General features: G+C 50.2%; 1 protein-coding gene across 9 annotated transcripts in view; it reads right to left on the minus strand.

Annotated features, from left to right (window-relative positions):
- The window catches only part of LINGO1 (leucine rich repeat and Ig domain containing 1), a 464359-nt gene that overhangs the window by 252035 nt on the left and 185454 nt on the right, over nucleotides 1-26870 (minus strand). The window contains exon 4 of one of the 9 annotated variants that reach the window (XM_065559573.1): nucleotides 10874-11005. The exons of the other annotated variants lie outside the window; for them this stretch is intronic. The gene's annotated coding sequence lies outside the window, so the exon portion shown is untranslated. The remainder of the gene's footprint in view (nucleotides 1-10873; nucleotides 11006-26870) is intronic. 9 annotated transcript variants of the gene reach the window in all.

Raw genomic sequence — 26870 nt, forward strand, 5'->3', positions numbered from 1 at the left:
TTCCTTGCAGATCCCAAAGCACTTTGCAAAGGCCGGTGTGAATTGCTATCCTAAGGTGGGGGAAAATGGAGGCACAAGGGGTTAAATTCACTTCATGCAGGGGGCCTGCACAAAGCTCATGTACCACATAAACCCCAAAAAGTCCCAGTGAACAGGCTTTTGCTGGCCTTCTGCACAGGGGTGAGTAGCACTGAAGGCCCAGTGTCAAAGAATGGGCCATGTGATCTGTGTTCAGTCCAGTGTACATGCATTGCCCTTTTGCACACACCGCTTGCATGCCACACCTCCTCCAGCTGCTCTCTCTACAGTTCTAGCTGCCCAATGGACATCTACACAGCAAAATGGTCTATTCTCTTCTAGTTGCCCCTAAGAGGGTATGCACACTGGATAGTGTCAGGAGTCTGACGGGCCACTAGGTGGCTGTGTGTGAGAATATGAGCACAGGTCGCTGTCTGTGTAGTTTTGGCCGTCTGTTGCGTTCGTGTCATGAGTATGAATATCATCATCATCGTACATTTACATAGCATCTTTCATGACAAAGGGCCTTATATACACAAATTGCTTTATTCACCATCAAACTGCAGCCACCGCTGGCTTGGAATGCTGCAGCTGTTTAACGACACACAGCACCACTCTGTAAGGCAGGGAGTGGAGGACAGCCTAGGTAACTGAAACTGCAATCACTAGCATCCTTTTCTACAGCATGTGGATTTCCTTGGAGGCCTCCCAAAAACAACCATGCCTAACCCGGCTTAGCTTGCTAGACCTGTTCGGAGACAAGATCACAGCCCAAGGTGGCATGGATTTATATTCTTTGTTTAATGGAGCGGAGGCTAATAGAGGAAAATCATTGCCACCTGCTAGTCAAAAAGCAACTGTGATGTAGACTGTGGGCATTATTGGAAGCTAATATAAGGGTCACTTTTACAATTCAAGGGGCAATGGATTTCCATTGTAACTTAAAACCAGCAGTCTAACTACTGTGCGCCTTGGGGAACCCTTAAGAAAGGAATATAGCAGCAGGAGTGGTGTCCACGTGCTTAAATGAGTTGTGCCTGGACACTTGATAAAACTAAAAGGCAATGAAAGGAAACACTCATGCAACATGACTGGTCTGTGGAACTCCCTGCCACAAAATGTATTTGAGGCAGGTATTTTTTGTTAAAGGATTAGACACATCTGAATAAGAATGGCACACGCCGCCACACAAAAGAGAAGGTCAGCACTGAGGGTTCTTAGTCCTCACATTTCACAACAAAAGCAGAGCGCCAGCTGGTGGGCAGAACGAAATAATCTCGATGCCTGGCACCTCCACCATAGTATACCATCCCACAATGGAGGCACAGGGTATAGAATCCCCCCGGGCCAACTCTTCATCTTTAAATCGAGGCTAGAGGCATTTCTAAAAGATTGGCTCTAGTTCAACCACAGGTTGGGACTCAGTAGCGTTCACGTACACAGCAGGAAGCGGAGTTCCCTTCACTGGGGATGTTCTGTGGGCTGTGTTCTGCAGGTGAGACTACACGGTCACTGTGGTCCCTTTGGGTATTAAAACCTAGGACTGGCAAAGACTGGCTGGCCCAGCGATCTGCTGCAAGATGGCAATTCCTGTGCTTCCTTTCGGTGTCAGTCAAAGGGAAATGCCCCAGAGGAAGATCTCCTGCTTTGTCAGCAAAGGCTCCATGTGGCAAGTGACTATTTGAGAGAGAGTTTCAAATGCAGCTACACTGTGTTTGCAGTGCTGCCATATTGGGACATTTGAGTGCTGCCTGATGCAACGTTACTGCTTTTACTAACAGCAGGAGGGCCTCGGGGAGCCAGACATGGCGCATGCAGCCAAAGCTTTCCATGCTCCTCGCAAAGCCAGAAGAGACCATGTCTCAGCCAGGTGACAACCAGCCAACAGCTTACAAACTACTGCCTGTCCAAGTAGGGCAGTAGTGCAGAACCAGGCTATGTGACCCTGCCTCACCAGGAGTCTCCATCTCTGGTCCATGGACAACTTGCTGGTGGCCTAGAAAGAGCTAGCTGGTCACAAGGTGCTGACTCCTCCTCCTTGTTCCCAGCTGTTACTACTCTCCTAGTATTATTTCTACATGTCAGCAATTGGTGTAGTTGCCACAGGGCCATTAGTCTGGGAAGGAAGGTGGAAAGCGGCAGTATGGAGGGCAGGTGGGTCCTGTGATTGTGCCAAGAGGGGAGATGGCTCAGGAGATCATCTCTCTTTTAAGATGCGGATCCACAACCCCACATGAAAAAGTTCGGAGTACCCTGCCCTGTGCTGTACCCACATAGATTAGAAGGGGATCCAGATCAAAGACCATCGACCCCCAAACCCACCTCTGGAGGCTCTGGGTTTGCTCAAAACCTGGAAGAGAAGTTTGCAAATGTCCCATTTTTACAGCAGGTTGAATACAAATCCTGGGACACTGACTTCTAGGATTCCATTACACACATGTTATAATCAAAGCCTCCCACCTGGCAATTCCAACTACAGTCAGTGCTTTCCCCAGCATTAACTGGGACCCACTGCTTGTGGATACTGGCTGAGCACATGGGAGAAGCCAGGCAGCACGGGGAGGGTTAACTCTGAACCACGGGAGCAGAAAACGAGGTTCCAGTTATTAGTTGATTTATTGCTCTGTCCTCAATTGACGCTCAGGACTTGGTGTTCCACTCCAAAGCACTCAGCGTTTTCAAAGAGCAGAAGCATTAAAAATTGAAATTATAAAATAGACATGTAAATACAGTGGAGGCAAGTGGGGTAGCGAGGAGAAAAGAGGGAGCCAGCCAATCGCAGCCGGGCTTGCAGGACATGAAGACGGCAGTGCATTACAGGGCTGGAAACTGGCTACAGGGCCGGATGGGTGGCAGCTCCAGGCAGCAAGAGAATGGTGACGTGGACCTTGCGTCTCACTAGGGGGCTGAGGAGAAGCTATAAGTAGCTTCTCAGAGCAATTGGAGCCTTCTGACTAAGCCAGGGATGGGGAGCATCCCTTGGGTTTACAACTGAAGTGCCAGAGAGGCATCAAAGGGAAGAAGAGAGATGTTGACTGAGCAAGGAGAAAGAGGAATGAAAGAGGATGAAGGAAGTCAGAGAAAGAGAGAAACTGATGCACAAGCTCTCCGAGTGGACACGAACAGCTGGAGGATCCTCTAGCAGCTGTAGCTGCAAGTGGTGGGTCAAATCCAGAGTGTGGAGAAGTCCACTCACTCACACCACACGTGAACTGGACCCACTGTTTGACCTGTATGCATCAATGAGCCCCAACATCACAGTCACTAGTTCCCTTCCGCTACATATGCACAGCGCCTATGGTTTGCAGGCGAGCTCCAGAGATGCCATCTTCTCCTCCATTGAGCCAGCAGGAGCTGTGCTGAGCTTCGTTCAGCCTCAAGTGACCCTAAGCACACGTCACAGAACAGGCAGAGCAGACAGAAAGGGCAGCAGGAATCAAACGATGGAGGAAGAAACACACAGAGGCAACAAGGAACGCAGCAGGGAATAAGAGACAGCAACAGGAGAGTGGAAAGCAGAGGGGGCTCCAGCTTCTTCCAAACAGCTCAGAGTTCAGGGGTGTTTGGAGCCCAGGTTTGACTTGGCCCATCATAAAGTAGGGGGCAAATCGCAAAAACTGGGATCTAGATCTGGAGTTTAAACAACCCCAAAGTTCAGGAAGGCTCAGACTGGCATGTGGGATCAGATCCAGCTCCATTGGAAAGTCATTACCAACAGAGGCTCAGTTTAAGCACCTGGAAGACACATTGCCTGGTAGCTCTCTCAGTTCCTGGCAGGGGTTCTGGTAACTTTACTCTGATTAGAATCAGAAATTAAAACTGGTCAAAAAAATTTCAAGCAACAAATAATTATAAAAAAAAACCCCTTTTTCCAAACTCAAACATTACAGCGTTTTTAAGGGTCTGTTTGACAAGATTGAGAAACAAAGATTAGTCCATTTGGGGTTGATTGTTTTTCCTTTTCCCCCTCCCTTTTTCCAGCAGCCAAGGAGGAAGAAAAGCCTCTAGGCGCTTTCAGTAGAAGTGTGTGAAATATTCTGAGTCCATGAAAACCGTCTTTTCCAAATTCTGCAGGACACAAATGGCCTGTGTGTTTTGCAATAGCGTGTTTCCGGGTTTCACCCAGCTCTGCTAGAAATGGGCCTGAGGGACAGCGCTCCAAGTCTGAGTCTCAGCCCGTGTGCAGTCAGGGATCTGCTTTGGCCCTCTATACAGAAGGGGACAGCTGCCAAGTCTGGACCCGGATCCAAAGTTTGAGAGTGGCCAGATTGGGGTCGGGGGTGAGTTCATGGCTCAACTCTGATGAAAACAAGTGGAGGTAAAACCACATCAATCTCCCCCAAACCATCTGAGATCAAGCCCTCGGCATTGGGGACTTTCATTCTGCTGCCTGAGATCTTTCACCTTTAATGAGTGAGTTCATTTCTTCAGCCAAGTGGCTTCCTCTGCGGGCTGCAGTCCACACGCACAGGAACAGGACTGGTATCTGAGAGAGGCACACATAACTGGCCAGATGGTCTCTATGCTGGAACTCCGGGTTAAGGGTGGCACGTGGGAATCAAGAGCCAATAGAAAAATCCCAGTGCTTTGGTTCCCCAGGGAATGGGTACATTTAATCCCAAGGAGCTAGGTGAAGGTAGCTTCTACTCTGCTCTAACATACTCCTCTGTCTGTCTGAGACCTCAGCCCCCCATGGGGAAATGGGTGTGAGTAGGTGCAGTCTAAGTAGCACAAGGGAGTCTGACACTTCGCTGGTTGTCTCTGCCCACTGTATACAGCCATCCCGTGGCTTGCCGGACCATGCTGCTTGACAAGCCGTGTCAGAGAAGGAGGATGGAGAACAGGCCATGGGCATCTGACTGCAATTGCCTTTGGGGTCATCCATCTTCAGGGAGGTCTGTTCACTAGGTCGACATGGATAAAGAATCCCGGGGGAGGGGAGAGACAGCATGTTTGCTAAGGTATGACTGAAAGCCTGCTGGAGACCCACAGCTGCTTCCCTGGATTAGGTGGGCAGAGGGGACCGGCTGTATCAAGAGCAGCATTTCCAAGTGTCTTTTCATTACAGCAGGCTGTGGAGCGGTGTCTGGGGACAAATCTATGGTGCTCGTGTCTTTATTAGAAGCAACCAGCATTGCACAGTGCTCCTGCCTTCAGGCAAAGATGCTGGTGCTCAGTTTCACTAAGGGAAGATAAATTACTGGTGTCTTCCACCGTTTGAGTTATGTCCACATTGCAGGGAGGCTGGTGGACAGAAATACAGTGCAGGGATCAGGGATACAGGACAAGAAAGATGGGATGAAGGAGGGAGAGAGGAAGCAGCAGGAAGAGAAAGAAAGAGGAGGGGGCAATAACTGGCTGAACTGACTGCCCGACGCAGCCAGAGTCAGACTTGTGTGCCCTCCACGCTGCTTTCAGAGCACACCACTCTCCTGGGCAACCTCACTGTTGCAGGCTCTCTGCATCCTGAGTCGCAGCATTGCTGCGCGATCCATGCACATGGCACCAAGCATCATGCCCAGCATGAAACCTAACCTGCAGCCCTGGGCAGGGAACCAGGCAAAACCTGACAGTGAGGGGAGACTGACTTACCTCTCCTGCCCCGCAGTGGCTTGCACTGGCACCTGCTGACATGAGTGTTCTCAGCCGAGGTAGCTGGGCTTCAGCCTGTACCATCTAGGTACTCTGACAGCCCCAACAACACAATCTAAGCAAGAGCCCCCCAACCACCGGCAAATGTGACCTCACAACATCCCTCTCGGGCATTGCCAGGATAATCCCCACTTCACAGATGGGGACCTGAGACATAGACAGTTTAAGGGACTAGACCAAGGTCACACAGGGAGTTAGTAGCAGCGGTGGGAGCTAAGCTCAGATCTCCTGTGTCTCGGGTGAGTTCCTTACCCTCACGGCCATCCTTCCTTCCCCTCTTCTTATAATTGATTTGCCCTGCAGGTGAACAACAGAGCTGGGAGAGATGTTTTCACACACAACCTTTTTCAGTGAATACTACAGATACCACAACATGGCAGTGTTTTGAATTCATGGTGATACCACCCAATTGTTAGAGTTGAAAAAACCCTAAAAATTCAGGGGAGGGGGAAATCAAAATGTTTTACTTTCACATTTTCAAACCAAAATGTTTCGATTTTTCAGGGCGAAGTGACTTTCCACAGAAAGTTGGTTTTTTACACACAAAAAATTTAAAAGCAGTAAACAAATGCTTGCGATCCAACCAAACTTTTTGATTGTGTCCAAGCAAAACGGTTGGTTTGACCAGAAACTGATGTTTCCCCCCCACTTTTTGACATTGCCAGAGAGCTGAAGAATCCATTATTTGCCCAGCCCTAGCACAGAGCGACCGCGCCAGTTCCCTGCACCACCTAGATTCCTACCATGAAGCATCTGACGCAGCAGCTTGGAAGTGGAGAGAGACAGAAGAAGACAGGCAGGAGAGAGCAAGCAAGTGCAAAATATGAACCGATAATTGCAAATGCAGAGATAGTGGAAGGAGACTGACAGATCAGTTAAACAGCAAACCAGATGGAGAGAGAGAGATAAGGGCAGGCGAGCAGGCAGTTAACTGCAGCGAAGGGATGAAAGTCCACCGAGGCAGGGAAGAGAGGCCCAAGGCCTGTGCTGTGCCCAGAGGAGTGGGCACTGAGCACTGCTTCACCAGAGGAGCAGAGGCCAGCAGGGGCACTGCCTGGAATTACAGAGTGGGCTTTGCTGTGATAGGAAAGGGGCTACCGGGGTAAAGCCCCCAAGCTTCTCCAAGCTGCATCTGGGTGGGGCTTCCAAAGGGAAGCATCTTGGGCAGTTTTGGGTGAGGACCCTCTCCCCATTCCCCAGGTTTGGCACACACGCCTCTCCTTTCCACCGTGCCGTGGGCAAAGACATCACAACCCTGCTGAGTCGGCAAGCAGGCCCATCTCCTCAGGGCTGGGCTGGGCCAGTCACTACGCCTCAGATCCCCTAAACATGGAGGGTGGGGAGAGGACATCCCTGCCCCATCCATACCCACCAACTGCAGATGGTGCCAGGCCAGCTTCCCAGCATGGAGAGGGGCTGGGTTCTGGACACAGTAGGGCAGGAAATGATTTTCCTGTCCAGCAAGAATTCATAAATTTTCCAATCCTGAGTCACGACAAAAAGACAAAAATCTCAAAAATTTTCAACCAACAAACCAAAAAATTCAGTTCAGGCCAGTCAAAAAAATTTTTTTTCTTTATTTTTTATCTTTTTCGTTCTTTTTTTTAAATCATTTTTTTAGTGCAGATTAAGTTAAATTTCAAAATGAAAAGTCATTTTGAATAGAAATTTCTCATTTAAAAAATGTCAGAATGAGACATTTCAAGAATTTTCAAACTTTTAATTTTTTTTAGATGGTAAATTCATAAAAAACAACCATTTCCCACAACCGGTTTGGTTTTGATGAAGCGGCATTTTTCGGCCTAGAGAGAGAGAGAAAGAGAGGGAGGGAGAGAGATAAAAAAACTCCCCAACAAGCTCTCAGGTCCAGTGCAGCAAGATGGAGACTGATGTTACAGCTCTGGCTGTATCATGATCCCTTTACTACCGATTGGCTCCATTCATGGTAGCAGATGTTCCTCCTCCCATAAATAGGGTTGTACTGTTCATACCCCATGGTACCTCCGTGACAGTTGCTGAGGTGTAGATGCCTCCATGTCGGTGTTGCATTAACTTGCATAGATGTTACAGGGCCCAAAGGCATTAGGGTGATAGGACCATTAATACAGTCATGATTCTTCCTTGCCCTGCCAAAGAGAGACTTGTGGGAGAGCATAGGTCAGTGAGGGCTAGGACTGCCCTGTGTGTGACAAGCAGCAAACTAGGGTGAGGTGAACAAATCAGACTGATTCCTTATTTATCCAGCCACGGCTGGTTAACTTGTTTGTATGTACTTGGGCATTCAGTGGGAGTGCTGGACTCTCAGGAGGAACCCCATGACCAGGAAATTCCCAGACTAACTGAAGAGGTTTCAGTAATTGGAAAGTAGGTCAAGAACTCCCCACTCTCCCCAAGGGAGGTTGCACAGTTGAGTGGTTAGAGCCGGGGACTAGGGCTTGGGATTCCCCATTCTGCCACTGAATCACTGTGTAGACAAAGTGGGAAGGGGCAAGTTTTCCCAAGAACAGTCACTGATTCTGGGTGCCTTGGATTCTGCATGCCCATCCTGAGCCCGATTCAAAGAGACGCCAAGTGCTCACACTTCCTAGGCTTGGGTGAGAGCTGCAGATGCTCAGCCCCTCTGAAAGCCAGGCTCCAGGCCTCCAAGGTTAGGCAACCGAGAGGTGAGGCCCTCAAAATTCATGGTTACTGCTGAAAATGCTGCCCTTAAAAGTGATGCCTCAGTTTCCTCACCTCTAAACCAGAGATAACAAAGCTTATCCACCTTCATAAACTCCTCAGAGCTGTTGGGATAACCCGTGAAGGGTATCGTTATTCTGGGGACTCTAGCAGTCGAGAAGCTATGGAGATCTACAGGTACTAACCCCACCCAACCCACCGCAGCTTTGGTTCTCCATTTGCCCTAACCAGGCGAGCCTTCAGAGAAGCCACCTCCTCCCACTATCCCTACTCCAGCACGGGGAGAACAGGCTCGCTTGGCACAGATACCTGTTTTTCCCCCCATATGTAATTTTCCTTAATTGGGAGCTTGTTAATTATCCCAATACTTTGCAGAGGAAATAAACAGCAATTAGAGAAATAAGTGGTATTTTTATTCCCTGGCAATCTCACAGCAGAGCAGCAATGCCTGACTCCCCGACACCTCCCCTCCGTACAGCCCACATGCACACATGCTCCCACCCGCTCCAGTTCTGATAGCTGAGTTCCCCCCCGTTTTCTACGGAGAAGGGCTGTGCTTTCCGTGGCGTAGGAAGCGTTGCCTCGTGAAAGCAGCAGGCTGTCCCACTGTAATCTGTTTTAAAAGTCATAAATTGCTGAGAAAAGCCACTTTTCTTGCGCAGCAGAAGGTTAGAGTGTTTAAAGAGAGCACTGGAACTGTTTTTATTAATCAGAACCGCTATAAAGAAAGCATTTTAATTAACATAATTATCCCGATCGAGAGAAGCAGCCCTCACCTCATAGATACTTCTCAGACTAAAGATGCAAGCTGTCACAATCAGTCATAATTAAGTAAAGCGAGCCATTTTCCTCTCCCCCCGCCGCCCGTGCTTTTTCCCTTTCTTCTCCCAAACTAACGCAGGAAACTGAACAAAGCCAGATGCCATAAATTGCAAGGAGGCTTTCCACATGATGGATTGTTAGCAGGCGGGCATTAGCGTTGAGCAGTGGGCTTGGGCCTTGGCAATGCTACAGCACCGCAGGGTACATTTCCCATACACGTGGCTGCCACGTCCTCCCCTCCCTCACACACACTCCCTCCTTCTCTTTCAGAGGCACAGAGCCAGACACTCCCCGTGTCCATCTGTCTGGCACCTCTGCCTGTGAGATGCCATACCCTGACCTTACATCCGCTCATCCAGAGTCTCCTCTCCTCCTTCTCAAACAAAGTTCCCTTCTGCTGCACCAGGACGCCCCCTTCTGCTGCAGAGTGTCTATATTGTTCGAGGGCTGGAGGGTGGCTCTCCCAGCCCTCCCCCTCAACATGGGAGATGGCTATGGGGAGCATGTGAAAATCACAAGCAACTACAAGAAGACACCAGAACTCAGGTGCGACGGCATCACATGAACTAAGAACCACAATGCACACCACTGCCCTCTACTGCATGGCCTCAGAACTGCTCAGATGGGTGGGTGTCTCATGAACCCACCTGCCAGGCTACAGGCAATGATTAACAGGGTCCCTGACTGAAACAGAGATCTGCTCTCACCCACAACACTCCCTGCAGAGCTGGCACAAGCTGTGACCTTCATGGTCCAATACATCGCCTCGCATGGGACCCTGGGCAAGCACCTCCACCATGCCCCTTACAGCATCCCTGCCCTGCAGGGTTCTGTCAGCTGTTCCAGTATCCCCAGTATTCTGTCAGCCGCTTCCAGCTCCTGCCATGCCCCCACCTTCCAGGGCTCTGCCCCTTACATTGCTGGACATTGTGCTGCTCTCTACTCAGCACCCACTGACCGGTCTCAACACCAGCTTTATGAAAAGCTTCAAGAGCAATAGAGCTTCCATGATTCTCCAGCACTAAGTTGAAACCCACCGGTGCTTCCTTCTCCTGCAGACACCTGGGGCTGTTAGCACTAGTCTCTCGCAGTGTTTCTGGGTCCACGTTTCCCTTTGGGGGTTAAACTCCTGCCTGGCTGGCCGAGCTGGGTCCATGTGGGGCAGAGGCAGGCTGCAGCAAGGCAGCAGGGAGCCCGGAGTGCCCAGAAAAAGCACATGATTTATAGGCCGTTGCTGCCAATATGATATTGTAGTCAACAGATAAAAGATTTATTCCCTCTGAAAAAGGCCAAAAAAATCCTTGCTCTGGGCCACTAGCCAGAGAGAGGGGGAAAAATAAGTGGCAACAAGCATGCGAGAGAGGAGGCAGCTGTGTTTGTGTCTGGGTTTCTCTGAGCGTCACAGGCCTCAGCCAGTTTCCGTAAGGTCAGAGAGCCCGCTGGGGATGCTGCAGTCTGCTGCTGACGGACTCCTACTTCCAGTTTGCCTTCGCTACCTGCCTTCTGCTATTTGCAGTGTGAGGCATTACATAAGTGCTAAGCGGGGAGACAACAGACGGTGCCTTGCTATGGCTGTTACCGCTGGGATTAAGCCAACCTGTTGCCATTCCCTCCCCTATTCAACATGGCCCAAGGATGCAGATTGGTAGGGGAGAGCACTTGATTTTAAAAGGGCAAATGTTGGAGTGGAGCCTCTCTGTACCTTGGAAGCCTGCAGGACAAACTGAAGGATGGTCAGTTTTAAGTGGAGTGGATAGGTTTATGCTCTCAGAGCCAGATGTAAGTCTGTACAGCTGCACCGATTACACTGATTTACACCAGCTGAGGATATAACCTGCAGAAAAGAGACCAGAAGAAAATCAACAAGAAGAATGAATTCCCCTCTCACCCAGGGGAAAACAATACAAAAAAATCACCCATTCAAGGCATTGGTGCAATGACAAGAAATCAAGAACAAAGACCATTGAGCCTTATCCCCCTTCAATTTCAGGGGAGGGTAATCTCTCCAGAGAGGATATGGATGGAAACTATCCAGAACTGAATCAACATAACAGCCAAATTCCCTTCTCGTCCAGGTAAGACTGGTCCTTCCATGGTAGGGTTTATGTCCACCGGTGGAGCAGTTTGATTGGAAAGCCCAAAAGTGAATGAACACATAGGGGTTTCCTTTCCCACACCTACTCTGTTAAGAGAGGGCAGACCCTCTACACCCTGATTAGATTTCATTGCTGGAGCAGTAACGGGAAGCCCAAACCTGAATTAACATGGAGGCTGAATTCTCCCAGGACAGTCTGGACTGAGTCCAACAGAATTAAGACCGAGTTCTATAGAAATTAGCCTAGAACCTTTTCTGAATGCCCATCACTCATGGTATTCTATAGCAGGGACAGGGTTCTTTGCGAAATTCTATAGGGATTTTCCATAAAGGTGCAGGTCAGGGTTGGAATTTGTGTGACCACCAGTCAGCCATACATGGCAGAATGGAATGTTGTCGCCTGGAAGATTCAAATGTGTTAGAATGCTCAGGACCCCTTTGGGATGGAGCTGCATCTGGGGATGGAGCTCAAAGCAAGCATCCAGCTCACAGCGGTCAGCCCTAACTGCTGCCTGGTCCAGTGCTGCTGTTGGCAACTGCAGAGTATGTTGCTCTCCCTGCTGGAGATAAGGCACCAAGCATGGAGGAGGCACCAATCCATTCTTGCTGCCCATGCCCAAATGCACTTTCCATCTTGGTCTGACTCTCTGGAATGCCCAATGCTGTGGCCTGGGAAAAGATCTCGTGTCCAGACACACCCTGCCTCTTTCGGTGTCCTGGAAGGCCTACGCTATTTCCCTGGCTAAGGCCTGGAAATTAAACAGGGGCAGGCCCTGAAGAATCCATCCCCAGGTTTTACATAAACATGGGGCCAAACCAATGCCCCAGGTCTGTTTACATCCACCCCACACCAGTGATGACGGAGAAGGAATTTACAATCCAGATTTAGACACAAATGTCACAGCCAGCTCCTATCTCCATACAGAGCTGAACCAAAACCCTGGACCAAACACACCCAAGCTTTGCAGAGCTTCAATAGCTTGATCTGGATCCAAACTGAAGCCCATTTCTTGTTTTAGGGTTCACCTCTCTCCCTCCTTCTCTGGCTCCCATCACTATAGTATCTGATGATCTCATAACCATTAATGAATTATTCCTAATAAGCCCCCCAAGATGTTGGGAAGTATCATCCCTATTTTACAGATAGGGAATGGAGGCACAGAGACTAGGAGATTTGTCCAAGGTCTCACCTCACAGCAGAGTTAGGAAATGAACACTCATCTCCAAAGTCCTAATCTGGTGCTTTATCCACAAGACCATCCTTCCCCCCAGTGTATGTTGGGACAGGATGCTGGGAATTTAAGTTAGTTTAAGGTCTGCAAGTATCCAGTTTTAGTATTTTAATGCGAAATCTGAATGAGTATTATGTTACACTGTTAATATCACAACTTAATGTGCGATATAATAGACAGTTAATTGATAGTGCTTGTCATTAAAAACTCCTTTGTTTTTAAAGGATGGTTCTGATTTGATGGGTCCATCCTGCATTGTGAAGGGCCATTAAAAATGCTCATGAAATTTCATTAATGATGATGCAATGTCACAACACAAGTGTCACAAAGTCATGCTGCAATGTATTCTGGCATGTTCTACCACACGGACTGCTGGGAAGACGGAGGATAAAGCGACATGCTTAGGGAGTCCTGGCCACACAGCAGAGCAACAGCCCTATGCCCGGGGAAGAGAGGCAGACAGCCAGGTGGCAGATTGGGCTGATTGCAGGGTACAATATGGTTAGCTTCCATGGTGATTAACAGTATTGTGCATGTATACAAACCATGACACTAGCTTGGCAGATGTCAGAGATAGTGGCCTTACAGAAGTGAGCTGGGATTCATGCTTTACTCCCACCTACCTTCCCCCACAAATAAAATGTCAAGGAAAACGCGATTCCAAGTCTCTGTGGGTAGAGCTGGTTGGGAATTTTCCAAAGAAATGGTTTTAAAATGGAAAATGCAGTTTCTGGGGGAAATTAATATTGCTGAATTTATTTGTTTTTTCAGTGGGAAAAATCTAAATGAAATATTTTGTTTTGGGCTGAGTCACCCCAAAACACTTTGCTTTGTTTGGCCAGATCACAACAACATTTGGTTTTGGGTCAGCTGGACATTGAACTGTCCCCATCCTCCAAGCTGCTGTGTTGCCTCATATTTGCATTCCCCTGTAAGGTCTGGGTTCTTTAGGAGGACTACATTTCCCATGATGCACCGCAGTCTCCTCTTAGATTGAACCATGGCACTGCATCATGGGAATCCTCCTACTAAGGTGCAGCATAGGAGATGTAGTCTGGCCAGGGAGCCCAGACCATAAAGGACAATGGGGGTCTGAGTCATCATGGCAGCTCAGTTGGACACAGTCAAACCAAAATGAAACTTTGACGTTTCTCAAGCAAAAGTTTTTAAACTTTCCATTCCATGAAAAATTTCGCTATTTTGACTTTTCATCTCAAAACTGGGACAAAACCAAACATCAAAACGTCAGAATTTCTCATGAGATGGAAATTCCAATTTTCAACCAGCTCCGTTTGAGAGGGTCTGGAGGGGAATCTCTGGATATCAAATAACGTGCTCTGCAGACGGTCTCCCTCTCTCATGCACACTCTTACAAGATTGCCTGATACTGGCTTGTCCAAGGGAGTGAGAGACTGCTGGGAAGAGGCTGCGATGCAGTGGGGATGGCAGAGAGAAGTTCTTATTGGTGAAAGAGAAAACAAAGGCACTGCAAATTAATTGCTACAAACACCCCAGTGTCCAGTGTCTGGATCCAGCCCAAGATGGTGGAAATACCCTAAGATCAGCTAGCAAGATTTTGATACCATTGAACATAAATGCTAGCCTTTGGTCTCATTCAACCTTGAATCCAAACTCTCAACCGCACCAAAACCTATTCAGACCCACATCCGAACATGGATATCCTTGGCCCATCCCTAGTTAATACACCTTATTCTTTACACCTTCAACTACCCTCACACAGACCCCATCCCACTGAGGGAAAGATACCCTTACTGCTCTTCAGCTTCAGGACCAAATGTGTGAGTGAGAGAGATGGGGGGGTGGATAACAGAGAGTGTCTGGTGTGCTGGATTTGCGTGTACATGTGAGAAGGGGTTGTGTGCAGTATGTGAGAAGGGGTTGTGTGTAGTATGTGCAGGGCAGGGTGCGGGTTGTGTGTGTGTGAAGTGAAGGTTATGGAGTCTGTTGGCGATGGAACAGAGTACAGTACTCTGGAGCTGAGAGCATGTGTAAGTAGCGCACATCTTCTCTGTCAGCAGAGGCAAGCGGGGCTGCATGGTGAGTGAGGGGATTTTACCGGTATGTGTGGGATGATAGGCGGTCTTTTTAATTAAATGGGACCAAATAGCAAGACTTGGTCAGGACCAGGATTTGGCCTTGGTGAGGAGGCTCCTGAGGCCTGTTTCACCCATTCTGTCTTGCCCAGGACAGGGGCAAGACACTGTGGGGGAACAGCTACATAGAGATTGGGCCTGGTTTCTGTTCACCTGGCGCTTTCCCCACTCAGGACAGAGATGTGGCATGGGCTGTGCAGTCTCCTTTATGTCTGTTCTATATATAAATCTGTGTCTCTCTCATTTCATCTAGGGCATTGCAATTCCACTAGCTCTTTAATCCCCATCATAAACCCGTCTCTTTCCTGGAAACAGACATCCAGGTTGATAATATTACATACCAGACAATGGCTATTCCTCCAGCCTCTCTTCCTCCCACCACTGTCAAATCCAACAGCAGCACTGGGGCTCCCCGTCTCCTTCAGAGAAACCATTTCCCCACAAAGACAGTCCAGGTGCTCTCACCTCAGCAAGGCAGAAATGACAGCACTGCTTAAGACCGGAATGAGTGGAAGGTGAGAAAAGCCCTTAATCGCATTATCTACACTGCGAGAGCTGGCGAACGCTCCCAGACTCCATATCACAGCCCAATCGCGTGGCTACCATGCCTGGAACTTGCAGCTGGACCCTCTACTAAGCCTCTTTCCCTGCCTTCCCTTCATCCCTATAGTGAGATGTTCCAGGATGTGGGGAGGTTACAACGACAGCACAGGGTAATGGCACAGCTCATGTAGGATCTTTCCCTGGCTCAAGAGAGATACCAAATTCCTTCTCTCAGGCTCCATAAGGGACCAGCTGTCCTTCCCACAGAGCTAAGTGATGTCACCTGAGCTCCTCCCAGCCTGGCCCCCAGAGGACAGGAGGACTGGGGAAGCAGTTCTCTAAATCCATCACTGTAAAACACCACAGCTGGATCCTGTAGGATAGTCAGACAATAACCTAGTTCCCCTGCCTGGGCCAAGAGCAATCTCATCTGCCTGTACAATAGCAGGGGACATCCTAGGAAGATAGCACTGGAGATTGGAAATCTGAGGACTAAAGGACATCTGCGAGGGTGACGCAAGTCTCCAGCTATCTGAAGAGCGGAAGTCTTAAAGATGGTGGAGCGTTATTTAGGGCGGTGCTGTGAAAGGGAGGGTGTAATGGGTAGAGCCCTGCAAATCCGCGGGTATCCGCTTTATATCCGCAGATGTGGCTATCCGTGGACCACTTCTGCAGATAGCAGGCGGATGCGGATACAAATTTTGTATCTGCGCAGGGCTCTGACGGTAAGAGCCGGGTGGGCAGCTGTGAGGAACCATGGCACGGGTCCTCCACCTGCCCTGGGCGGGAGGCCTGGGGGGCAGGAGCACTGGGCGGGGGGCTGCTTGGGTCCCATGCCAGGGCAGGTGGAAGGTCTGCTGTGGCTCCACACAGCCTGGGCTTTGGGGAGAGCCACACTGGCAGCTGTAGGGAGCCTGGGTCCCTCCACCTGCCCTGGGGGCAGGGACATTGGGCGCAGGGTCTGGGGGGCAGGGACTCTGGGCAAGGGGGCTGAGATATTTTGCAGGGGGCTGGGGGCAGGGACACTGGGCGGGGCGGCAGGGACACAGGCTGGGGGATGCTCGGGGCCCCCAGGGAGAGGGCGGCTCAGAGCCGCAGTCCGGCCACAGTAAGAGCCGGGTGGGCAGCTGTGGGGAGCCACGGTGGACCCTCCACCTGCCCTTGGCGGAGGGTCTGAGCAGCCCCCAGGCAGCCCCACAAGTCTCTACCCACCCCCGGCCAGGCCAATGTGGAGCCTAGCTGGGGAGCCGTGGCAGCCCCTCCTCCTGCCCCTGGTGCGGGAGGGGGAGGGGTATGAGAGCAGCCCTCAGCCGTGTCCCCATCCCCCAGGCTCCACACCTGGCCGAGGACAGGTCCCCACAGCTGCCTGCGGCTCTCCTCAATCGGGCTCCGGCAAGGGGATGCCTCAGACCAGCCCCCAGTCTAGAGTCCTGCAAATCCATGGATATCTGCAGATAATTTTTGCGGATCGCGGATCGGATGTGGATACACATTTGTGTATCCGTGCAGGGCTCTAGTAATGTGAAAAAATTAAGAAAGGGGAAGTTTAGGCTGAATACCAGGAAGCCTCTTCCCCAAAATAGGATTCATTAGGCTCCAGAGCAGCTGCCCAAGGGAAGAGCTAGATACCCTATGGCTTAGGACAGGGGTTCTCAACCTTTTTCTTTATGAGGCCCCCCAATATGCTATAAAATCTCCAGAGCCCACCTGTACCACAACAACTGTATTTCTGCATATAAAAGCCAGGGCCAGAGTTAGGAGGTAGCAAGCAGGATAGTTGCCCGGGCCCCACACCCATGGGTCTCTGCAAAGCTAAGTTGCTCAGACTTTGGCTTCAGCCCAGGGTGGTGGTGCTCAGGGCCCCAGGCTTCAGCCCTGCGTGGAGGGGTTCAACTTTCTGCCCTGGGCCCCAGTGAGTCTAATGCTGGCCCTGCTTGGCAGACCCCCTGAAACCTGCTCATGGCCTTCCAGGAGGCCCCGGACCCCTGCTTGAGAACAGATTGCTTAGGACATTTAATGCTAGCTTGGACAAGACTATGCAGGGAACAGGCCTGCGCTGGCCCCAGGTGATGGGAGAACGATTTAATAGTTCTGATCCATCTCTAGCTTCCATGATAGCTGGGATTCAGGGAGGGGAAGTGGGAGGGAAAAGATCCAGCTCTGGATAAAGTCAGAATCAACCTGAACCTGTGCTCCAGACTTCAGCCAAAACTGAACACTTCTTTAGGGCCACAGGTTCCTAAATTACTGGTTCTGCCAAGAACTGGAAGGTCTCTTGATCTATCTGGCCAGATCAGAAGCAGGACGTACTGTGAAAAAGTCTTTCCTTGGGAGGCTTCCTGGCCCATTTTGCAGAGCCAAGGGGTTCAGGTAGTTTGGATGATCAGCCAGACATTAGGGTGTGTAACTAAACTGAACCAAAGCTTCAAGGGCGGGGGAGATGCGAGTGTTCTCCTCTCACCAGTACATGTTTGGATGCTCATCTGACGCTGAACCTTCAGAGCACATTGAGCTTCTCCCCACTCGTCTGGTGAGAGAAATCCAGACCTAAGCTTTTGGAATGGGGCAATGTGAAGAAGCAGGCTCCTAACAACGTGAAAGAACAGGAAGGTTGGACCATGCAGGCGAGATGAGAAGCTGGTCTGCAGAGACCTCCGTCAGGAAGCCAGGCTGCCTGCAGCAGGCGGAAAGCCCTCTCCCAAATGTCATGCTTCATAATCAAATTACACTTCAAAATGGCTGGAGATGTGGGGAGAGGGGAACAGTTTATTCACTGCAGCTTAAATAAGTCATGCACCAGGCTTCTAGGCTGATACCAGGACGTCTGTTCTCAGCCTGGGTAACTATCTGACTTTTATGCTACAAGGAAATTATGACAAATAAAACATAAAAATAAAGACTTCCCTCTGATCAACAGCTACGTGAGTGGTGCCATTTGTGGTGGCCTGAGTTTCAATCCCAGTGCTATATATATAGATGTGGGTGTTTGATACACAGGGACATTTTTTACTATGACAGTCTGCAGTTTCCCCTTGGGGGGGGGGGAAAGGAGTTTAAATTTTAGTATAACCTTAAAAGGAGACTAGTAAGGCAGCTTCCTCATAAATTTTTTAAGTGCCAGTTTAACTCACTGTATATTACAGCTAGTGATGGACAGGCCTCAGAATTTAGAGTTTGGTTCAGAAAAGCAGCCACCTTAAAAGCAGCTGCTATACAGTCTTCTGAGTCAACCTCTCAGCCCCCCAAGCGCTGCCCAGGAGACCGCCAGTGGGTGACAATATTTTGATTTCAAAAATGTCAAAACGTTTCATTTAGATTGAAAATGACAAAATGAAACTTGGATATTTCCAAAAAATCGAGATGGCGGGGGGGGGAATTCCTGTTCCGAAACCTTTCAATTGTTCGTCCTCTCTGGGATGAAACAAACGTTGAAATTTCCCATGGGACAGAAATTCTAAATTTCCCTCAACTCTATATTTACACAAAGGGCCTCAAATGGGCCTCTGGTTTTATCGACCCAGATAATTACAGGTTCTACTGGGATCGTTTAGACCCCGAACTCTGATGTGCATGTGCAGATAGGCAGTTAAACATCAAAAATCACATTATTTGTGGCCACAATTACTTGCACCTAGAATAACACAAGTGGCAGATTAAGAGGTGGCTTCTAGCTGTCAGGCTTGCAATCTCTGTTATATTAGCAGGATGCCATGTTGCTCTGTACCCCAGTGTATGCATATCTACACGCAGCTGCAAAGAGATGATTTAAACAAATGAATTCCTAGAGTGCATGTCCTTATGGAAACTTAATTCTGAATCCTAAAAGGCCCGAGAGCCGCAGCAGCAATCACAGGAGATTGCAGCAAAGTGGCTGAAAATAGCAACAATTAGCTGGCTTTTCCCAAGCTCCAGCAGCTGGAGAGGCTCTGACAGACGTTTGAAAACACTCTCTCTGTGGGGTAAGCAGGCTGCTGGGCCCTCTGAAGAGATCAATCAGTGCTCTCACAGCATGCTGCACCTGTGCACACACTGCACGGCCCCTGCCATCTCCATTAGCCCTTGACGCTGGAGGGCACTTACCCGGCAAGGGAGAACACCTTGGGACAGACCCCAGCCACTTGACACCCCCACTAGAAACCGGCATCGTCAGTGCCCTCTCCTTCCTGGGGACGTAATCCATGCTCAGCTCCACAGAACAGGAAATGACGGGGAGGCTGAAACCTGGGCTGAGGCCTTACTGTCAGGAAAGACAGCAGGAGTTCATGCTCCGTTACCCAGGCAGGAAGAATTTGCACCTTGCCATGCTGCATCTATGGCCCCAGATTCTCCCCTCAATTGCATTGGTGTGAGCCCATTGCTTTCAATGGAGTTTACTCTTGACTTACACCAGAGTAGATGGAGAATCAGGCCCATGGTGCCCAGACATCAGGACTGTCAGTGAAACCTCATGCCGCACTTACTTCACTGTTGTGAATGGTGGAAACTTGAACTAAGTGATCTTCGGCTCCTGTTTAAGAAACATCAACCACCTCAGCTAAAGGGGGATTTGTTTGCGCGCCTCCATTTTAGAGCTTATATCATCTGTGGGCCTCCAGCCATGAAAAATGACAAAGTGGCATAACATAAACGGGTCTGGTGTTCCTTGCAGTGGGGAGCAATAATGATACATGCATGCACATCTATTACAGTACAGAGCATGAAAATGGAAGGGAGAACCTGCTTTACATTTGTACACCAGAATGGCAAATCCAGCTTGTGAACTTTTTTAATAGTGGAAGGAAGAGAGCATTACAGGGGAACCTTAAAGGCGGTTGAGGAGTGGGACTACGAGATAGCTGATGAGTGGCATTTACTTTTATGTACTGCTTTTTATTTGAAAGCTTGATAGAGATGAGATCTGGTTCTGCCTGTATTTGCAGGAAATGTTCATGCTGTATTAGTGTTCACAGGAGCTAAGTATGGACACAAACTCTCCTGCCCTCCTGTGTGCTTTGAAAAGATGGCACCCAAACAGGGCCGGCTCTGGCTTTTTTGCCGCCCTAGGCAAAAAAGCCGCCTGCCGTCTCCCGCCCCCACCCCCCTCCAGCGCGGCAGGGGAGGGCGCCGAGCCTGGCCGCGGGCCCGCAATCCCCGACCGGCCAGAGCGCCGGGGGGAGGGTGGAGAGCCCCCAGCAGCCAGAGCGCCGGGAGGAGGGCGGAGAGCCCGGCCGGGGCTCTCCGCTCTCCCCGGCGGCCAGAGTGCAGGGGGGAGGGCGGAGAGCCCCCGGCGGCCAGAGCACTGGGGAGAGAGCGGAGAGCCCCCGGCGGCCAGAACACTGTGGGGAGGGCGGCGAGCCCGCCGCGGCTCTCCGCTCTCCCCAACCGGCCGGAGCACCGGGGGGAGGGCGGAGAGCCCCCGGCAGCCAGAGCGCCGGGAGGAGGGCAGAGAGCCTGGCCGGAGCTCTCCGCTCTCCCCAACCAGACGGAGCACCGGGGGGAGGGCAGCAAGCCCAGCCAGGGCCCCGCTCTTCCTGACCGGGGCCCCGCTCTCCCGGACCGGCCAGAGCGCCGGGGGCAGGGTGGTGAGCCCAGTCGTGGCCCCGCTCTCGGGCCGGAGCGCCCCACCGCGCCGCCCCCCTCCAGGCGCCGCCCCCCTCCAGGCACCGCCCCAAGCACATGCTTGGTGGGCCGGTGCCTGGATCCGGCCCTGCACCCAAATAGAGTTTTTGCAGTCAGCCTCCTGTCTTGAGTTCAAGTCACAGAACTGCTCCCATGCTAGGACTGGAAAAACTACTTTGGACGGAATAAGGATTGATCTAAACTTCCACCTAAAGTGAAACCAAGTTTCAAACACACCTCAGAAAGTTGGGGGGGGGGGGGGAGGAGCACAACTTTCTGTGCCTACTTTCAGGGAATTTCCATGCTGTATTAGTGTTCACAGGAGCTAAGTATGGACACAAACTCTCCTGCCCTCCTGTGTGCTTTGAAAAGATGGCACCCAAACAGGGCCTGCTCTGGCTTTTTTGCCACCCTAGGCAAAAAAGCCACCCGCCGTCCCCCCCCCACCCGCCCCCCAGCGCGGCAGGGGAGGGCGCCGAGCCCGGACGCAGGCCCGGAATCCCCAACCGGCCAGAGCGCCAGGGGGAGGGCGGAGAGCCCCCGGCAGCCAGAGTGCCGGGAGCAGGGCGGCGAGTCCAGCCGGGGCTCTCCGCTCTCCCCGGCGGCCAGAGCGCCGGGAGCAGGGCGGAGAGCCCAGCTGGGGTTCTCCGCTCTCCCCGGCGGCCAGAGCGCCGCTCCCTCCTCCCCCCCACCCCCTATCTAAGTCTCTCTGCTCCCTGTCCCCTGACTGCCAGAGCGCCGGGGGGAGGGCGGAGAGCCCCCGGCGGCCAGAGCACTGTAGGGAGGGCGGCGAGCCCGCTGCGGCTCTCCGCTCTCCCCAACCAGCCGGAGCACCGGGGGGAGGGCAGCGAGCCCGGCCGGGGCCCCGCTCTCCCCGACCAGCCAGAGCGCCGGGGGGAGGGTGGCGAGCCCAGTCGCGGCCCCGCTCTCGGGCCGGAGCGCCCCGCCGCGCCGCCCCCCTCCAGGCACCGCCCCAAGCACATGCTTGGTGGGCTGGTGCCTGGAGCCGGCCCTGCACCCAAATAGAGTTTTTGCAGTCAGCCTCCTGTCTTGAGTTCAAGTCACAGAACTGCTCCCATGCTAGGACTGGAAAAACTACTTTGGACGGAATAAGGATTGATCTAAACTTCCACTTAAAGTGAAACCAAGTTTCAAACACACCTCAGAGAGTTGGGGGGGAGGGAGGAGCACAACGTTCTGTGCCTACAATCACGCAAAGTAGCACCACTCATTATTCTCTCTGTGTGCATTGTAGCAATTTGTGTGGTTACTCAGACATAGTTACCTAATCATTTCCTAATCATTTCCCATACAGGCAGTATCACATGATACAGACTCAATACTTTAAGTTTCACCACATAGCTTGGTCCTACTCAGCTGTAGTAGAAGGAGCACTTCTCCTAAATTTTCAGCATAAATGAGTCCATTATATTTCAGCAGAAGCACATACATAAAGACACATGCCAGCAAGTATCAGTCTTGCAACTGGGGCCGGCCAAACATTTTCCAGCTAAATGGGAACATTTCACTTCAGGACGAAATGCAGAGATAAAATTTCTCGATACTTTAAATGACTGCTTTATGGAGCAGCTGGTAAGGGAACCCACAAGGGGAGAAGCAACTCTAGATTTAGTCCTGAGTGGAGCGCAGGAGCTGGTCCAAGAGGTAACTATAACAGGACCGCTTGGAAATAGTGACCATAATACAATAGCATTCAACATTAAGGTTACCATATTTCAACAATCAAAAAAGAGGACACGGGGTGCCGCCCTACCCCGCCCCCTCCCACTTCCCGCCGCCCCCTCAGAATCCCCCTACCTTAGGGTTACCCTCCATCCGGGTTTCCCCGGACATGTCCGGCTTTTTTAGATTTAAATGGCCGTCCGGGGGGGATTTCTAATAAGGTAGAAATGTCCGGGATTTCCCCCTTCCCCTCATGCAGAGTGCAGCGCGGCTGATTGGACAGCTGTGCCTGATTGAAAGCCGCTTGCAGCCACTGGGGCCTCTAGCAGCCAGAGTCCCTCCCTCTCCCCCCCTCCCCCGCACTCTCCTCCCCCCTCACCCCCATCTAAGACTCTCTGCCCTCTGTCCCCTGACTGCCCCAACCCCTCTCTACACCCCCTTCTCCTGACAGCCCCCCCCAGAACCCCAATCAAGCTAACCCCTCCGTTCCCTGTCCCTTACCTGCCCCAACCGCTCTCTACACCCACTTCTCCTCACATACCCCCCAGAACCCCCGACCAATCTAACCCCCCAGTTCCCTGTCCCTTACCTGCCCCAACTGCTCTCTACACCCCCTTCTCCTGACAGCCCCCCCCGAACCCCTGACCAATCTAACCCCCCGTTCCCTGTCCCTTGCCTGCCCCCCCCCCACCAGGCCGAGGGAGAGCTGTGGGCTCCACGTGCAGCCAAACAAATAAATCCTAGTGAGGCAAATAGAAAGGAGCATAAACGCTGCCAAATTAAGTGCAAGAATGTAATAAGAAAAGCCAAAGAGGAGTTTGAAGAACGGCTAGCCAAAAACTCCAAAGGTAATAACAACATGTTTTTTAAGTATATCAGAAGCAGGAAGCCTGCTAAACAACCAATGGGGCCCCTTGATGATCGAGATACAAAAGGAGCGCTTAAAGACGATAAAGTCATTGCGGAGAAACTAAATGGATTCTTTGCTTCAGTCTTCACGGCTGAGGATGTTAGGGAGATTCCCAAACCTGAGCCGGCTTTTGTAGGTGACAAATCTGAGGAACTGTCACAGATTGAAGTGTCACTAGAGGAGGTTTTGGAATTAATTGATAAACTTAACATTAACAAGTCACCGGGACCAGATGGCAGTCACCCAAGAGTTCTGAAAGAACTCAAATGTGAAGTTGCGGAACTATTAACTAAGGTTTGTAACCTGTCCTTTAAATCGGCTTCTGTACCCAATGACTGGAAGTTAGCTAATGTAACGCCAATATTTAAAAAGGGTTCTAGAGGTGATCCCGGCAATTACAGACCGGTAAGTCTAACGTCGGTACCAGGCAAATTAGTCGAAACAATAGTTAAGAATAAAATTGTCAGACACATAGAAAAACATAAACTGTTGAGCAATAGTCAACATGGTTTCTGTAAAGGGAAATTGTGTCTTACTAATCTATTAGAGTTCTTTGAAGGGGTCAACAAACATGTGGACAAGGGGGATCCAGTGGACATAGTGTACTTAGATTTCCAGAAAGCTTTTGACAAGGTCCCTCACCAAAGGCTCTTAAGTAAAGTAAGTTGTCATGGGATAAAAGGGAAGGTCCTTTCATGGATTGAGAACCGGTTAAAAGACTGGGAACAAAGGGTAGGAATTAATGGTAAATTCTCAGAATGGAGAGGGGTAACTAGTGGTGTTCCCCAAGGGTCAGTCCTCGGACCAATCCTATTCAACTTATTTATAAATGATCTGGAGAAAGGGGTAAACAGTGAGGTGGCAAAGTTTGCAGATGATACTAAACTGCTCAATATAGTTAAGACCAAAGCAGACTGTGATGAACTTCAAAAAGATCTCACAAAACTAAGTGATGGGCAACAAAATGGCAAGTGAAATTTAATGTGGATAAATGTAAAGTAATGCACATTGGAAAAAATACCCCCAACTATACATACAATATGATGGGGGCTAATTTAGCGACAACAAGTCAGGAAAAAGATCTTGGAGTCATTGTGGATAGTTCTCTGAAGATGTCTGCACAGTATGCAGAGGCAGTCAAAAAAGCAAACAGGATGTTAGGGATCATTAAAAAGGGGATAGAGAATAAGACTGAGAATATATTATTGCCCTTATATAAATCGATGGTACGCCCACATCTCGAACACTACGTACAGATGTGGTCTTCTCATCTAAAAAAAGATATACTGGCACTAGAAAAGGTTCAGAAAAGGGCAACTAAAATGATTGGGGTTTGGAACGGGTCCCATATGAGGAGATATTAAAGAGGCTAGGACTCTTCAGCTTGGAAAAGAGGAGACTAAGGGGGGATATGATAGAGGTATATAAAATCATGAGTGATGTGGAGAAAGTGTCAAGTATCAGAGGGGTAGCCGTGTTAGTCTGAACCTGTAAAAAGCAACAGAGGGTCCTGTGGCACCTTTGAGACTAACAGAAGTATAGGGAGCATAAGCTTTCGTGGGTAAGAACCTCACTTCTTCAGATGCAAGCGAAGTGGAGAAAGTGGATAAGGAAAAGTTATTTACTTATTCCCATAATACAAGAACTAGGGGTCACCAAATGAAATTAATAGGCAGCAGGTTTAAAACAAATACAAGGAAGTTCTTCTTCACGCAGCGCACAGTCAACTTGTGGAACTCCTTACCTGAGGAGGTTGTGAAGGCTAGGACTATAACAGCGTTTAAAAGAGAACTGGATAAATTCATGGTGTTAAGTCCATTAATGGCTATTAGCCAGGATGGGTAAGGAATGGTGTCCCTAGCCTCTGTTTGTCAGAGGATGGAGATGGATGGCAGGAGAGAGATCACTTGATCCTTGCCTGTTGGTCCACTCCCTCTGGGGCACCTGGCATTGGCCACTGTCAGTAGACAGGATACTGGGCTAGATGGACCTTTGGTCTGACCCGGTATGGCTGTTCTTATGTTCTTAAACAATTTTGACAGAACAACATTTTTCATGGTATGTGGCCCCAGATCGATGTCATATCCCATGATGCACTGCAGCCATGCAACTGCCATATTCCCCTAATGAAGAGATGAGACTGTGATACATCTTGGGAGATGTAGTCCAGCCAGGAAGCCCCAGACCATAGAGGAGAATGGGAATATGAGACACCCAAATGACAACTCCCATGAGGAACCGCAGTGACCTCTCAGAATCAAAATGCTTCAGGTTTTGATTTTTTATCTATTTTTTCTTTCATTTGCTCTGAAGTTTTCTGCAGAATTTTTTTTTTAAATAAAAAAAACGTCAACTAGCTCTGATCCTGACATGCTATTCCAAAAATTAAATAGAACACACCAGAGGGCCTTACATGGGACTTACCCTAGGAGGCTGTACACCAGTAGACACTGGCGCCCATTAATATTCTACCCTGGTGTGGCAGCTGTGACAATGACACTACCGGAAGTCGTGCTCTCTCTGCAACAGAGACCTGGATCTTAGAATGAGGCTTGGTCTACAATTGAGTATTTGCACTATTCTACATTATTGCAGGCTGCATCATAGCTTGCGGCACAGAAAGGTTAATGAGGGGCTCTGAAGTACCTCCGCCCAGTGTGGAGGGCACATGGGAATGCAAGAAGGAGCTATCAGCTAGTTCGCCTGAAGTCCCAAGCAGGGTCGGCTCCAGACACCAGCTTAACATGCAGGTGCTTGGGGCGGCCAAGGGAGAGGGGCGGCACCTGCGGCAATTCGGGGGAGGCAGGTCCCTCACTCCCTCTAGGAGCGAAGGACCTGCCGCTGAACTGCCGCCACTGATCGCGGCTTTTTTTATTTCCAATTGCTGCCGCCGATTGTGATTGAAAGCCACTTGCAGCCACTGGGGCCTCTAGCAGCCAGAGTCCCTCCCCCTCCCCCTCCCCCGCTCCCTCCTCCCCCGCAGAGCAGCGCCTTAAATGATCACGGCTTTTTTTTTTTTTTTTTTTTGCTTGGGGCAGCAGAGATGCTGGAGCCAGCCCTGGTCCCAGGAGAGACCTTAATGAAAATTAATTTGTTGGTCCCAGCATCTCCCTCAAGTAGTCAACTACAGTTCCCAGGACTCCACAGAGTACAGAGACTTCCTCTCCCAACACCAATAGCTTTCTCCTGGGTGCTGTGAAATATAACTAGTCCACTATTTAAACAGACACATTGCAGGGTCCAAGGGAAGATGATGGTGCAACGTATGGATTAAAAGCAATTTATGAAGGTTGCTTCTGACCCACACACACGCTTCCATGGACTTTAACATTTCATCCCTTTCCTCTCTGTTGGAAAAGATTTCTGAGCCAGGGCACCATTTGGATTAGTAAACCCTTGAGAAATGCCCTGGGCAGGAAGGTTATCGGTGGGGGCATTTAATGGGTCTAGTTTGAAGAATGTTGTGTCTAGGGCTCCCATTTACATTAACATAGATCAAGCTAGTCCTGTTTCTCTGAATGGTA

This window comes from Chrysemys picta, chromosome 10 (assembly GCF_011386835.1).
Source record: "Chrysemys picta bellii isolate R12L10 chromosome 10, ASM1138683v2, whole genome shotgun sequence".
Lineage (NCBI taxonomy): Eukaryota > Metazoa > Chordata > Testudines > Emydidae > Chrysemys > Chrysemys picta.